At 31.1% G+C, this 5,978-nt stretch overlaps 1 long non-coding RNA gene across 2 annotated transcripts; it reads left to right on the forward strand.

Annotated features, from left to right (window-relative positions):
• The first annotated feature begins 1,692 nt into the window (after positions 1 to 1,692).
• On the forward strand, positions 1,693 to 4,057 carry LOC134241512 (uncharacterized). Of its 2 annotated transcripts, XR_009986679.1 has the most exons (3): positions 1,867 to 2,013; positions 3,218 to 3,950; positions 4,043 to 4,057. It is a non-coding gene; the product is annotated as an uncharacterized LOC134241512 (long non-coding RNA). The 2 variants fall into 2 exon arrangements; XR_009986677.1 differs by lacking the exon at positions 4,043 to 4,057 and having other exon boundaries at positions 1,693 to 2,013; positions 3,218 to 3,571.
• The last annotated feature ends 1,921 nt before the right edge of the window (positions 4,058 to 5,978 follow it).

Below are 5,978 nucleotides of genomic sequence, written 5' to 3' on the forward strand. Positions count from 1 at the left end.
ATGTATCTACTTATTCAGACTTAGTCAATAAACTTTGTCTTTTAGCAGTATACCTGAAATGTGCCTATTAGACTTAGACATTTTTAAATGTACCTATTATGTGCTTATTTGATACTTAGAAATGTTTAACTCTTTTGAGTATATCACCTGTGGAACTCAGAAATTTCTCAGTGTGTTAAAGATGTATCTAATTCACACTTAGTCAATTTTATCTAAAGGTGTTGTACCTAAAGTGTGCCTTTTTGGAAACTAAGTCTTAATTTCAAATCTTATTATATATCAAAATTTATCTGAATTTTAATTTCAATCTCATTATTTATATTTTCCGGTGAGATTTTTAGCATGGATTGATTCCGTATTTTATGTTTTATTTAAGGTATTTCATTACATACATTTTCTTCGGTACTACTTCATCAAATAAATTTTTGACTTGTGGACAACCCAATATTACATTTAGTAAAGCAAAACAAAACGCAATATATAGTAATTATGTCATATGCAAAATTAGCACAAAAATCAATTAAATATATCTAGCTATAATAATTTGAAAGAATGTTAAATCAGAAGTATTAAGACCAAAAATGTAAATGATAGATTCAGTGCCTCTAGAGGCAATAATGACATCTTGTTTATTACAAAACAATTAGATAGCATGTTTTATATATGATGACAAACATACAATACTTTTAAGAAGTGCAAGTAGACTAGAAAGTCTTTATACAATTCTCTTATTTCCAAACAGTTTTTGGCTAAGTTAATTTAGTTTTTCACTCCTTCTCAATCCTATTAGGCGGGATCAAAACAAAACAAAGTTCATCACTTATGGAAACTTAATTACGAACACACATCAGAAATGTCTTTTACTGGTACAGCTTCTATGTTTCATTTTGATGGTGGTCTCATTGGTAAGGAATGGCTGCTGGTAGATCTTGCACTCTTGGAAATTGCTTCTGTAGATCTTTTCATCGGGGGGATGAGGGCAAGAATCTGTGTCTCTTCATTCAAATTTACTTTTACAAAAGTTTACACTCCCCCAAAGTTGTCACTGTATTAAGTAGATTTGAATTCTGTAATTTGATCGATTTGATGACCAATTGATAGTTGTTTGAAGAAAGGCACAGAATTGAAATCCCCAAGTGTATCACAGATGGCAGCTTCTTCATCTGGAGCAAATGTTCTGTTGTTAAAAGCTCCAACAACAAAGTATCTATCTGTAACACGTCACCGGTCTTTATAGGGGTTTTTTCCCATCATTTTCACATAAAGATCTTTTTCACTTGTTCCATGCCTTAAGGACTTCGCCAAATTGGAAGACTTTATGCTGATGGACAGCCGTCTGAAAGTCTTCAAAATAGAAACATGAAGAAACAATACTTATTTTCTTGTCTGATGCTAATATTGTGCAAACACTAATTGGTTTTCTTGGTCATTAAAGGTAAAATTTAATGTTGAAAGATATGTTGCAATTCAAAGTTTCAAAGTGCATAATTTAAAAAAAAACAATGAGATATTTGGAAAGATATATTTGACTGATCATTTTTTGTTTTTTTTTCTCTCCTGTTTTTTAAATGAATATATTTTTATTTCTTCAAGCAACATGAGCAAGTAACCACTGTGATCGTTGACCTCAAGCAGGGTTTTAGATCCTCGTGTAGCGACAATAAAAAATAAAGGAGCAGATCAGGGGTCTGATTTTAATGAGATTGACATATGTCGTAAGTTCCTTTGTAAAACGCAGTACTGATCCTCATATTTCAAGTCTTCATTTCCCTCAAACCAATCAACAGAATTTTTGTTTACTGTTTTTTATTTTGTTTTTAAGTTTCTTTTTAGCATATTGTTATTCCTTTCATACGGCTCTAATGCACAGTTCAGTCACATAATTGCCTCTTTAAGTGTCCTGATATTATATCCTTCACTTTATGAAGTGAACACTTGACACATTTCTGAAAATATATATAAAGACAATTCAATTGCTGTAAACATACGTTCAAGAATATTGAAGACAATACGGTAAGAAATATCTTTTGTTAACTTCTTTTGCTAAAACTAATTAAAGTTATCTTAATTTTTTTTAAACTGGAAAAAAAACATCAATTATTAACACTTTTTCAATAAAAATAATAAATAAATATACTATTGCCGCACTCTTATGACATGCTTTAATTGGCCAAACAATACACAAGCCTTACACTTCAAATATGATGATTATTTTAATTAAAATTTCTTTCGTGTAAATTATAAACAGGGACAATCTGTTACTTAGAAAAAACAACAAAAACACACAATGAAGAAAAATTAATACGAGAAACAAGGGAGTTCAAAGTTAATTTGTGAACTACAGTCCATTGCTGTTTGTATTTTAAAGAGGCATGGATACATTATTGGTCCAAATTTTCCGTTTTCAATGATTACAATACTTAAGTAAGGTATTTCCAACAGTCAACGAAAATTTGAGTGTCAGTCATCGAGATATAAGCGAGATAGAGTGATCTCAATTCTTTGCTTTGTAAACAACATGAACAATGCTGGGGTCATTTTTGTTCACATTGTGGATGTTGAGGAAATGTTCAGATTTAGACCAAAAATGAATGTTACAAACGCTAGAAGCTGTTTATTTGTATTCAAAACGAAGTAGTAGATAGAGAAAAAAAATCTTTTTGAATAGGAACATTCACAAGTATATTGAACCTATGTAAACAAAAACATGACAAGAGCCAAAACCAAGAATTGTGAGCTTTGTATCTTGCTTATAACTCTTTGATTGAAACTCAAAGTTTGTTTAATCATTAGAAATGCATTAATTAAAATAAATCATTGTAAACAATAAATGTAGAAAAATAAAAGTTGATCAAAACCGTGAAGAAGCCCCTTCAATCCTCGATCAGGCGGTTTACTAAAGAAAGATGCAAAATGTCTCTCTACAGTGTAAAACTGATTGAGGACTAATTCTTTCACTGATGGAAGATAAGAATTCAACAGATATACATGAAAGACACTCAACGAGGTCAAGCCGTGAATTATTTCAATACTAGAAATGAATTTTCTTGTTGTAAATTCGGAACTACCCTCTGAATGCATGATGATTAATAGGCAACGTTTCATTGGACGTCATTTTCCGCTTGGATTTTCTTTTCAAAAAGCATTTTTCTCTTTTCTAACTGCATATATGTAGTTACGTTTTTTTTTCATGAATTATGCTCCTTTTATATTTCAGTTCTTCAGGATGAAAGCAATCATTTTAACACTTTCAGTGGGACTATTTTTGAACGGCTGTGCAGGATGCCCGGCTTTCTTACAGAGTAATCAGTGCTTCTGCGCCTGCTATGACCTGTTAACAGATTGCCAGGAGAGATGTGATAGAATGTCCGGCTACGCGCGTTCTAGGTGCCGGAGTTCGTGTTCATACGGCTACCAAATCTGCAGTAGGAGCTGCCTGACTCCTTCATACTGAGTGTTCATAAACAGAAAATCTGTTCAAAGAACTTAATGGTTATAAATATCAATAGCAAATTATATGAATCTTTGACATAAGATTTAAAGACTTTGAATAAAGTCTTTACAATTCAAATGGGTTTATTTTCTGCCTTTTTAGTATTTCTCTTTGTCAAAATTAACTGAAAAGATCAGAAAGGTTTTTCAACAACAATCCAGAGCTTGATATGTCAGTTTAAACAGGGCTATTTCCACTCAAAAGTGCAGACCTTACAAAAAACTTTCAGATTTCTACAATTGATGAATATGGTTGAGCTCTTTTTCGCAATTCAGAGAAACGTACTTAATATTTCATAGCTAGTTTTGATGATCAAATTAAATAAAAGGGAGGATTTTCTAGGATCTGAACCCCTGACACAAAGTCCATGAATTTCGCATTTTTTTTTTTTTTTTTTTTTTTTTTGCATTTGTAGCAGAAGAGTGTAAGAAGGACATACCTTATACTTTTCACACAGGTAAATGACCAACAAAAGAGAGTTCCATCTACACTTCAGAAATATTATTTCCTTGACTGAATTTTTACATTTTCCTTTATTCAGTTTTGAAGATTTTTGTACCTATGAGGATACTTTGCAATTTCCAATTGACCAACATTTTAATTTTTATAACTAGGTGATTAGCAGTTTATTGTATGTTCTTAAATATTTATGAAGTTATTTGTTATCGATTTCAGAGGATCCTTTCAATTAAAAGAACAGGTCAATAAAAACAAATATACAGTGCATATCATTGCATGATAAAGATTTTGGATATAATTTTGCAGAAAGGTAGTCCTAACTGAAAGCAACTTTCAACTTATTGAAAAAAATCCACTTTAAATTATAGTATTCAAATTTGTTTGATCAGGATTGTACGTATGATACTAAACTTTTTATTAAGGTTGCAATAAATTAAACAGCTATAACACGCACCAATAAACAACACATTTTTTGCCGTGGACGGATTAAAAGTATGGAACGCCATAGCTGACTTATGTGGTTATTTCGTGAAGATATGGTGCATTTTCATAGTATGCTGTGATTATTTAATGTACGCAGCACAGTTAAGGTTACAAAAAGGAGGCGGAGCCAAATTTGTACGGGAAAACTTGACTATGACATCATTCACAATATACGTCATACAGCATTTCTTTAAAATACCACAAAATGAGTTTATCTGCCAATTTAACCAATAAGAAATCATCAAACTACATAAAAACTTACTACAGCGTGTTATTTTGTCGTTAGTGAAATCCCACATAACAAGTTATAAACAAGTCACTGATCGCAATACACTTGTCAATATGACGTCATTTCTTACAACGTGACGTAGTTTGTATGCAGTGAGAGACAGATCTAGTAATATTTTCTCAACAAAGTATGTATTCTCTAAGTAAATAAAATATTATTTACAGATATTTTATGGGCCAATAACTTGAATTTAATGTCTTTTTCATTGTTTTATTAATACATTTTCTGTACATTACGTATTTAATTGACACTGCCTCATATTTGTATGCAAGTACATCGGAAGGGAATGTGGGGGGTCTTAATAAATCGATTAAGTGCAAGGACATACACTCTATAGATCAAAGTAAGCTTCTACATTTTAACTATAGAAGTATTAAGGTATCTGAAAAGTGTTGCGATCCTGATGAAATCTTAAGAACAATTTAATTACATGTGTATATCAATATTTCATGCCACTGACTAGCAAAAAATATAGCATTTGGTCATACAAGTATAATTTTGACAATGAAATTGAAGAATTTATACAGGATCGCAGCATTTTTTGAAACTGCAATGCGTGTTGAAAATATTTATATACTAAACTTGAACATTTAACTTTGTTTTCCCCTTGCACTAGTGATATTTATATGTAACATCAATACTTCAAGTCAATGTGCTAAAATCCCGTGCCTGCCGCATCACGTACTAGTCTAAATATAAAGTATAATCGTCCTCAATATGTAGTCATTAATCATAATTACAATTATCCGATATAAATAATGTACTAAAAACAATAGCCATCCCGATTACGAATACATTTTTAAATACAAAATATAATCGATATTTCCATTGCGCACCTTAACTGTACTGCGTAAATATGGTGCTTCATCATGTCAAGATGGTGTTTTAATTATTATGTGTAGATGATGCTTAATTATGTGAAGATGGTGATATATTATTTGAAGATTACACCTAATAAATATATATCATATGAAGATTGCACCTAATTGAAATGCACAAAGTTGATTCATGTGGCAAGCAATGTGCAAATGAAACTATATCTTATTAGAATTAGACTTCCACGATTCATTTGTATGGTCTATCATAGGGAAGCGGGTTCAAAAGTCTAATTTTAATTCCGTGCTATTTAATGTAAAGATAGTGCCTTATTATATGAAAATGATGATTACTTTTATAAAAATTGTGTTTTTTAACTCGAATATGTTGCTCATTGTCTAGAGATGGTTCTTTTTTATGTGAAGGGGGTTTGTAACA

This window comes from Saccostrea cucullata, unplaced genomic scaffold (genome assembly GCF_032062105.1).
Source record: "Saccostrea cucullata isolate Sc308-1 unplaced genomic scaffold, CSIRO_AGI_Scuc_v1 ctg13113, whole genome shotgun sequence".
Classification (NCBI taxonomy): Eukaryota; Metazoa; Mollusca; class Bivalvia; order Ostreida; family Ostreidae; genus Saccostrea; species Saccostrea cuccullata.